The sequence below is a fragment of the Oreochromis niloticus genome, linkage group LG14 (assembly GCF_001858045.2).
Source record: "Oreochromis niloticus isolate F11D_XX linkage group LG14, O_niloticus_UMD_NMBU, whole genome shotgun sequence".
NCBI classification, from domain to species: domain Eukaryota; kingdom Metazoa; phylum Chordata; class Actinopteri; order Cichliformes; family Cichlidae; genus Oreochromis; species Oreochromis niloticus.
The window spans coordinates 6,909,703-6,919,674 of NC_031979.2; positions in this window are offsets into that span (position 1 = coordinate 6,909,703).

The following is a 9,972-nucleotide window of genomic DNA, read 5'->3' on the forward strand; positions in this document are numbered from 1 at the left end:
ACTATGGAGTGTCTGAAAAGTCAAACTGTGTGGCTTATTGCAGTAAACTGCCATAACTGTGAGCATTTGTCTCAAAACACAAGTCTCCCTTTTCCAATAATTGGTTTATCTCGTAGATATCAGATTCAGTGATGTGCTTCTCCCACAGGCTCAGACCACATGCATGCTCTAAGAGGTTTAACAGGCTTTTCTGAAACTTTATGTTTTCTTGTAATGACTTGCCTTTTCTCCCGAGCTTAAGATAAGATTTAGCCCATCAGACTTCAGTCTATAGTATTCAATTTATTTAAAATTTTTCTGGTCTTTTAAGCTTAAGATTTCTTTTATGTTTTTATTGAGCTAAATTATTGTAAAGTTGATGATTTAATTTAAATGGTTTGTTTTTTTGTGTCATGTGTCAGATAACCAAGTGGAAACCTTTGCCAGGGGCACACTACTCCATCATATTCTGCAGGCTATAGGTATTTTCTTAATAATAACTATTTGTTTTTCTATCAATAATTAATTGATCATTGATTTAAAATAATAATAAACATTATTCCACGAAGCCCAAATGCACATGTTCAATTCAACCTCAAAAAATGCTTATTACCTAAATCAACATTTTATGGTCATGAGGTGGTTATCCACAAAATTAATCTGCCTGTGATTTTCACCACAGCAGAGACTTAACTGTACAGTTTAAATATAGCAGTGAGCTTTGATTGGGAACAGCTCTGAGGTGAATACAGGTCAATTGTGACCATTCTGTAGACATTATCATGTTCACTTTCATATGTGCAAATTCTAAACTCATTGTTGGTGCTCATATTCTCATATCATTGAATAACCAAACAGTAAACTAACTTACCCGTGGTTACTTGGGACCTGATACAAAAATCGGTTATACAATCCTGTTAGAGTGCAAAGTAAAATGTTATTACAAACAGAATGCGGTGATTCAGACATCATTTAACCTCTTCAGATGGAAAGGGTACAATGAAAACTGACAGGTTCAAATATTTGCTCATTTTAAATATGATAACACGGTGCTTATTACTGTGTTGCATCACCTCTTCTTTGTGCTTGTGCTGACATCACTGATATTGCAGGTGTTTGGGAACTCAGGAGCTCAGTTGCTGTAGATTTGGAATAAAAATATTTCCATCTTGCTCGATCATATAATAGGAGGTTGGCTTCTTAACAGTCCGAGGGTGTTCTTTGCTGTGCTTTTCACTGCTTATTGTTCCGACTCTTTTCAGTTGATCTGGGCAGCAGTTACTCCACACTATTCATCTATGGAACCATCCTGCTATAATGCAAGGTACCGGCTTTCTGAAATAAGCAACAGCTTCTTTGAAAAAGACAACTCTGCGTGGCAGAACCTGTGTATGACATTCAGCATTCATGGTGTCCTCACACATTCTGCAAATGCACCATGGATGCTGGCTTTCTGGGCAGTTGGTCCCTTGCACAAATAAACCAGAGCTTGGGATTCTCTTTTCACACCCAGTGTGCCACTGTGGGCCAGGTTTACTAAACAGGGTGAAATAGCGCTTATAGGTGTGGTTAGTTCTACAGGTGTTTACAAAAGTTGCACAGTTTTCTAAACACAGGTGCAGTCAGTTCATTTCAATATTAAATGCAAAAATAAGACACACTTAGGCCAATTAGCAGTAAATTGCGTGCTGCAAATGTTAGTGAGTCAGTTTGCTCCTTCCTGTATTTTGCGGTGTGAGAGAGGAACTACTAGAAATACATATGTATCAGGGTAGGTCGTAAAAAATCTCTGAATTGTCACCTTTTATGCCTGATTTAGACTTCTGTGGGAAATCTGCATTGTAACGACATAACTGGAAACTCTAACTCTACAAAGTGACTTTCTACTTAACCTGAAGTGCAGCTCCCTAGAAATGTAACTACAAGTCAGGCTGACACAGCCCGCAGCGACTTGATGGAATGGAAGGTTCCGACATCAGGTGAAAAGGGGTGTAGGATGCATTTGATTGCATTAGTATTCGCCTCCCCTACAACTCTGTATGAATTAATGCGTTCTTTCCTTTCACGTTTGAGGGACCGCATAAGATGAGAGAGGGGCCACCACTGGCCGGCGTGCTGCATGTTGAGAACCCTGGCCTTAGCTCAAACCAAATGTGTGTCTCAGATGATTTCAATTCTGCTCATTCTTTAAAATACCTCTCCAAAGGGTTCTCATTTGAGAGCTCATGTTCATACTTTAGAGTTTAATTTGATAACCCAACGCCTAATTAGATTTGCCCTAAATGTTCAGATGTTATGCTTCAGCTTTAGTCCCTCACTTCCTCTGGGGCAGGTATGAAGTTTGAAAAGACTATGACTATGATTGTTGTCTGTCCTCCATCTACAGCCTACACCAGCTACGTATTTTTCAGACTACAGGTGTAAATGATTCTGAAGAGTGTGTGTATGTGAAACTTGTTGATGGTCACTGTGACACACCGCGTTGTGTCTGCCAGAACACCGTGTGAGTTTTGATGTTCTGTGTTACAGGAAACAGAGAATTGACGCCCCCAGTTGACCAAATAAGCGCATCCTATTGTGAGCCAGGGTCTACGTAATTCCCAGCCAGCATGGCTGTCATCATAGGCAGCCTGCTGCACGACCACAGCGGGAACAGCAACAGCAGCTCTCTAACAGGACTCTAAGACGCAGAGTCCTCTCTCTCTCTTTCTCGCTCGCTCTCTCTCTTTCTCTCTCTCTCTCTCTCTCTCTCTGTTTTGTGGGATGCTCGGACTCTCTGGATGGATGAGCCCCCCTCCTCATCCCCCCACCTTCCCACCGGAGTCACCACCATTACATCATCTATTCCCACACAGGCGAACACGAAACGAGGGCTTCTTTTGAAATATTTAACCGGGATCCCGAACTGAGTCCGGGCGACTCCACGTGAAAAGGACGCTGAGGGAGGATTTTTTTTTTATTTTTAAAAGAACCAAAAACAACAACAAAAAAAGAAAACACACGAGCGGTGATGTCTGCACACGGATGATGGCGTTTCAATGAAAGGGGAGAGGAGAGGAGGGGGCAGAGGAGGAGAGACGTGCACCGTCATCAGCATCTGTCCGCCAGCTCCCTTTGTGTTCACCGGAGAATGTGAATGGCGAAAGATGACATGGCAGAGGTAGATCTGGCATCGAGTGGAGCGGAACCCCCCGGCGAGGCCTCCTCGGCGTTTCCCTACGAGGAGTACGAGTGCAAAATCTGCTACAATTATTTCGACCTTGACCGCCGGGCTCCCAAGATCCTAGAGTGCCTGCACACGTTTTGCGAGGAGTGCCTGAACACGCTTCACCTTCGGGAGGAGCGGCCATGGCGCATCAGCTGCCCCGTCTGTCGCCACCGGACCCCGGTTCCTGATTATCGGATACAGAACCTCCCCAACAACACTAAGGTGACGGAGGATTTCCCGCTCTACATCGACTCGGACCCCCTGCCTCAGGACGCTTTGCCGCCGTACCCTCCCCGCTGCACCCGGCTCTCGTCGCCCTCCGCCGGGAGGAGGGGCGTCCAGCGCCAGTCAGGCGACCCCGTCCACCACCGTGTCCGCGGCCACAACCCTCTCCCAGGACTCGGTGCGCTACGACAGCTGTCAGAGCTGCAAGAGGGTGGCGCTGACCACCGGCTGCGTGTGCGTGATCTTCTCCTTCCTCTCCATGCTGGTGCTGCTGTTCATGGGCCTGATCTTTGTGCACAGCCACAGCATTCCTCCCTCGCCGGCGGACCCATTTGCCTGTCGGTAGCCAGCATCTTGGCCATGTTCTCGGTGGTCGTCACATGGCTCATCTGCTGGCTCAAATACAGACCGGACCATGAGACAGGCCGCTCATCCGCCACCAGTAACTCCCGGAGAAACGCCTGATAGGCTGCCGCCTCTGACTATCGATGGAGATGTTGCAGGCTGCTGTGGGTGTGTGGGTGGTGATGTACATAGTACTGGCAACTCCTGCTCCCTTTACTTTTCTAGGAATAAATCTTGCCCGAAATGGCCTTTTATGAGTATAGCAAACACCCGAAGGCCTTCATGTTGTTGGAGCAATAGGCCGACATGATCCTATATGTTGTTTTTTCTTCCCTTAAGTTATGCACTTGAATTTGCAGTCTGGGCATCTCGATGAGTGAACTCCAAGTCTTAGACCCTCTGCCTGGGCCTAAGTCTGTATTTGGTTTGTATATGGCTGAATGTTGAAGTGCTTATTTCCAAGGTTTGACACCCTCACCACCTTACCCTGCTGAATAATATGCATATCCCACTATGCCAATCACTGTATGATAACTGTCCACGATCGTTCATTCATATCTCAACAAAGCACTATTGTATTGTACTGATATTTGCCGATATCTCATCTCTGAGTTTCCAGGCTGGTTCTTATGAAGGGTTGCTTGTATATGTTTGCGTGGAGAGCCTCTAAGATGCCGATGCAGGTACAGTAGAAGATGCATCCACAATCTAACCTTGTAAATAGTCAACAGGTGCAGAGGTGTGGGAGTGATCAGCCTTTCTTGAGGACACTTCATGAACCTTGTGCTTTAACCTCGCCCTGCAGGGTACCACTGCAGGAAAACTGCAAAGCTTGTGATTTTGAACCTGTGTTTTGCTACATTTGTGCATGTTTGGCTACTGAAAGGTCAAGGCTTTTTTTTAATAGGTTTATTTTATTTTTTTTTATTTTTAATTGGAAGAGACGGTGTGTCTCCTGACTCGTGTGCCTCACCTTGTTGCTGAATGAAGCAAAACGTCACTGTTATAATAATGGAAATCATGCACGGGCCTCCTGCTGCAGACAGCACCCAGCTGTGGGTGCTGGAAGGGATTTCCCCCTCCTGTCACATCAATGAGAAACAGGGTTTCCAATGTTTAGCACACTTGCTCATGAAAAATGTGTGGTTTTGAAGAAGGAAGCAACCTGCCCTTGTTTGCTAAATGATCCAGGCTCCACTCCCAGCTGCTTCCAAACCCGCCCGTTTTCTTCCTTCAAAGCCATGTGTGAAAAGCCAGTGATACATCTTTAAAGCTATGAAGGAAAACTCCTAAAAGGATACATTTGGTGTCATTCTGGCTCTTGAGACATCCTGTGAGTCATAATTACCTCTGGACACTTAAAGAGCCCCGTGAGCAGTGTGTGGCTAGGATTAGGAAGAGGCATTCAAGATAGAAAAACAGTACAATATGGTCTGAGAGGGTTTGTGCTATTCCGGTGCCTGCAGTAAACTAAAGCATAATATAATTTAGATGATGTAATTTATAGCTCTGAAAGGCATTGCGGGTCTGCATGTAATGCACTGGGATGAAAGAGGCTGAAGCTCACAGGCTTTATCATGAGTCAGTGGTAAAGCCTGTGAATGTTCCTGTTGCTATAACCTATACGGTTATTTATTAGGGGTGCAGTGTGAGGCCTTTACACTGCTAAATGTGCTCCACGACACATGTGAATTTGAATACTGTGATATCTTCTAACTCCGTGACAGCATTTAATATAGAATTTGAATTCAATCTGGACACCAAAGTGGTTTTTTTTTCTTTTTAAAAAAATATATAAGCACTTCTGGCCCTTGGTATCCCTACCTCACTGCAGGGGGAAAGAGCAAAGCAATTTAACCTGATTATTAAACAAACCCCCCCTCTTCTCCTTCTCAATCTGATGTCGCGTTCAATCATCCTGCTTGACCTTTTCCCAACTTGTATTTGATGCACTTTCACCCTCTTATTTGACACAAGTAAAGGGGTTTACCTTTGACAGATGTACGCATATTGTATTTATTTCAGAGGACCTAGAAAAACGTTTTTCTTTTTTTTTTCTGAGATTCTGTGGTTGTTGTTGAAGTACCAAATGTATTTGCACAGAGAAATGTTCTTTATGTGCTGTTTTACATACATAAACACATTTCAGTAATAAAGGAAACATGAGTATCCGCTCCATTTTTTATTTCTCTCACTAGGCTGAAGACAATGGTCTCTTCTTCTCTCTTACATAATGAGTGGTCATACGCTGAGTACTGTACGATCCAACTTGACACATTTAGCTCCCTGCTGTGCGTCAAACATGCCCCCTGCTGGACAAAGGATGCTACACGCAATAAAAAAAAAAAGATGTACAAATTCCATCCCTTAGTGTCAACATGGTTGCACTTCTCATGTAGGTCTAGTTATGCAAACGTTCAGCGGCTAAACGCTGATTAAAAGTAAATACATTTTTGAAGTATGAGTTGGATGCTGATGTGCGCGTTAATATCACAGCCTGAGATTTGTCATGCGTGTTTACCTACTCATACAAGGCTTCCTTTTAGTTCACATAAATTAAGCCATTGAGCATCAAGATTTTTTCCCTTATAACATAAACCCAGCAGAACAGATTAAAAATAAAAACAACAACAGTGTTGACTGTTTACCGTCTAATTGCTGGTTACGATTCAGCTCGTGCATTCTTCCGATCACGTGTTAACCAGAAGTTCCATACCTCATAAACTGATGTTCTTACACAGCGGATTTCTTTGAGGAATACGCACCTCTTTTATTATCATTAGAGCAGCATGTAAACGAGCCCCGGTTCACCGGTTTGAGTGTGCACCGCCCCTCTAAGTGCAGTTACAGAGATTTCTGGTAAATAGTTTGAGGCACATTTACAAGCATTTACAAACGACATATTCTTGTAGCAATGCTAAACTTATGTATGTATGTATGTATGTATGTATGTATGTCGCTTTAGATAGTTTATTTTTATTTATCTTTAGTTTAATAATTACAAGTTTCCACCCATTGCCCTACAGTATAATATACATATATAATGCAGCTTAGTATGCCCAGTTTACTAGTTTTATTAGCTTAAAATAAAGACCAGCTTACATGTTCTTTGTTTCCATTAGTCATTGTAGACAAAACATCATTTTGGCACAGCACAGTGACATCTTATATTTCTTCATTTAGTTCTCATTGAACAATAAAATATAGAGTAGGATGCTATCAAACACTCATCGGAAATTAAAGTGTCTGGCAACAGCAAGGTAAATGTAGAAAATAAATTCTCTCTCTCTCTCTCTCTCTCTCTCTCTCTCCCTCTCCCTATATATATATACATATATATATATATATATATATATATATATATATATATATATATATATATATATATATATATATATATATGTATATATATATATGTATGTATAGGTAGTCGAGTAGAAGTAAAAATAAATACAGATACACAATTAAACAATTAAACCATAGCTACATCGTAAATGTTATGGTTCCACAAAACAAAGCAAATTATACAATAAGGCTTTATTGTATAAAGCCTTATTGTATAATTATACACTTTTCTGTGTGTGTGTTGCTCTTAAAAGTGATGGATACAGAGATGGACGAATAAATTTAAAAATAAAACTACAGTAAACAGAAAAACTAAAACAAAACTTCAGCTGAATCAAAGACGGTAGGCAACTTTAATGAAACATAAGTGAGAAATGTTAGTAAAAGAGTGGTCTATAAAGTTATTAGGCAATATCTCAACAACGGAGAAAATGTTGCTTTATATTTTAATGAATTATGTTTCCATTAAAATATACAGGCTATAGTGGTAAAAATATGTAAGCAAAAGAAACAATCACACAGTTTAACTTAAAAAGTGGTCCACAACCTTAGCCTACTAAAAAATAGCCGGCCTAATAAACTTGAAGAAATAAAAGGACTCTACAGTCAACATGTAACAAAGCCAAAAATAAAATATTACCATTTATGGTGTGTGTTAATGCAATGTCATTATTGATGTTTTAATTTATTTTGAACAACTTTCATACAGTTGTGTGTGGTTTGTGTAAAGCACCGAGCTTTGTGAAGTTGAACTTTCTTTCACCTGAAACACTCAACCCTATCTCAAATCAAATAATTAGCCCGCTCCTCTAATACACTGATGGAAAAGTGTCCTGATTGATGTGACAAATATACGTGTTTGTGAATGCCGTCCACGCATGATGCAACTAATTTATTTCTCATCGGGAAAGATTTCTGACTTTGAATCTCATCTCCCGGTAATGGATTGGACACGGAGATTCGATGTCGCTTTAAAAGAAAAGGGTCGAGGTATGCATCATGCCTCACTTTCTGTTTTCCATTTGCCCCTCTATGGCTTTTTTTAATTCTATAATATCCAATTTCAACGGGATCTATCCCAAATCGTCACATCCGTCATCGAAAAGAGTGATGGTTCAAACTTTAGAAGAAACGAAAACACAACGCAGTTTAACTCCCAGCTTCTTCTACACTTTATTGTACTGTTCAGATGGGGTAAAACATTCATTTACATATTAACACTGTTCATTTGGATTTCTCTACAGCCTGAAAAATCCCTGACCTTACTACTCATGTTTAATTTGGCTTGAATGGCTGACATAAAGCTCTACCACAGCGTAGAAATGAAATCACTCTTTACGCGTTTTCGGTGGAAAATAAACAGTTTTCTCTTCTCTTTGAAGCCGCCTTATGAAAACCTGCAGGATTCATTGGCTGATGATAATAAGCTTCAGCCCGCAGATAATGACACCCTCATTAGCAGGTGAAAGACCCCCGTTAGTCCAGCTTATTTTAAAGGCAGCTTCTATCTTTTGTCTTCGCGCGTTTTTGACAGTAAGGACAACATCTGAAGCCGCCCCCCCGCCCCCTTTTTTTTAAAGGCGAGCGTTAATTGAAACCTACTAAGCCTGTGGGGTATCTCTTCCCTGCGTACATGAAGGTGAATGACAGTGAACCCCTCTGTCGAAGCCCCTATTGCTCAGTGGAAAGCCCATAGGTGAGTGGACTGAGACGTTAAAGGGATGATCAGGTGCTGCGGGGCTTTTCAGTTTTAGTTTAGCGGGTCACACGAAGATTTCAGGACTTTCGGTCCAGGCTTTAAACAGTGTACATCTCCACCTGGCGTATTCATCCATGTAGGCCCACCACAGCTCATATTTAATCATACAAATGTTTTTTGTATGATCACAGCGAAGCCCACAAGAAAATATGGGCTTTGATTTGGTCCAAAATCAAGGATGTAATTGTATTAATGAGAAATGCATCAGTGCCACTAAAAAGTCAGTGAATTTTAACTGCAAACCCAGCATTTATGATATTTTCCAAAGTCAAATATTGATAAGTTCATCTGATGACCAGACCGAATATCCACTTTGATTGTCACATAGGTGATGATGGCGTCGCCTTTCGTCATCTAGACAGTGAAAGAAAGCGAACCTTCGCTCACAAGTGAGTCTCTGGCTTCAGTGACTGATCACAGGCTAAAGGATGCTATGGCCCACGACACCCTGAAAAAGGAGAAAGGATGCTGAATGTTTACAGAGTCAACTCGTCTCCCCCCATCGTCTTTACAGAGTGGTGGACAATATTGGACAATAACCTTTGGGGGGGGGGGGGGGGTATACGGCTCTAAAGTGCCCCAGAGCTAGACTAGCTTTACGGCCGCCCTGGCGTCGTATCCTGCTGTGGCGCACGTCCCCCTTCAGACTGTTCTCTGCTGGTCGGTGCTGCAGTCTGAAAACCACAATAAATTCCTAGAGGTCCACACTTTTTTTTTTTTTTTATCACCATTTGAGTCATATGTGAGGGCATGGGGTGGGAACAAATTGGAGGTCATGAGCCATAACGTGCGTAAAACACACTGGAGACGATATTACGCACAGTTGTCTTTTAGCTTTGCTTTAATAGCTGATGCTCAAAGTTCTGAAAACGCTGAACTCATAGGTTTTGCTTCAGACTGAAGCTTTTTCTGAAGCAAAATTCACCATAAAACGTAGTCGAAAACAGAGATGACAGAAAAATGTGTGTCTGGACATACGCAGTGTACAGACCCTGTTATTTATCAATAAAACTGGGTCGAGAAAATAAAAATAAATAATAATTATTATGTTTTTGGTGCCAAACCAGTTAAATCACAAGAATCTTTCTACAATGCAACACATCAGGCCGTC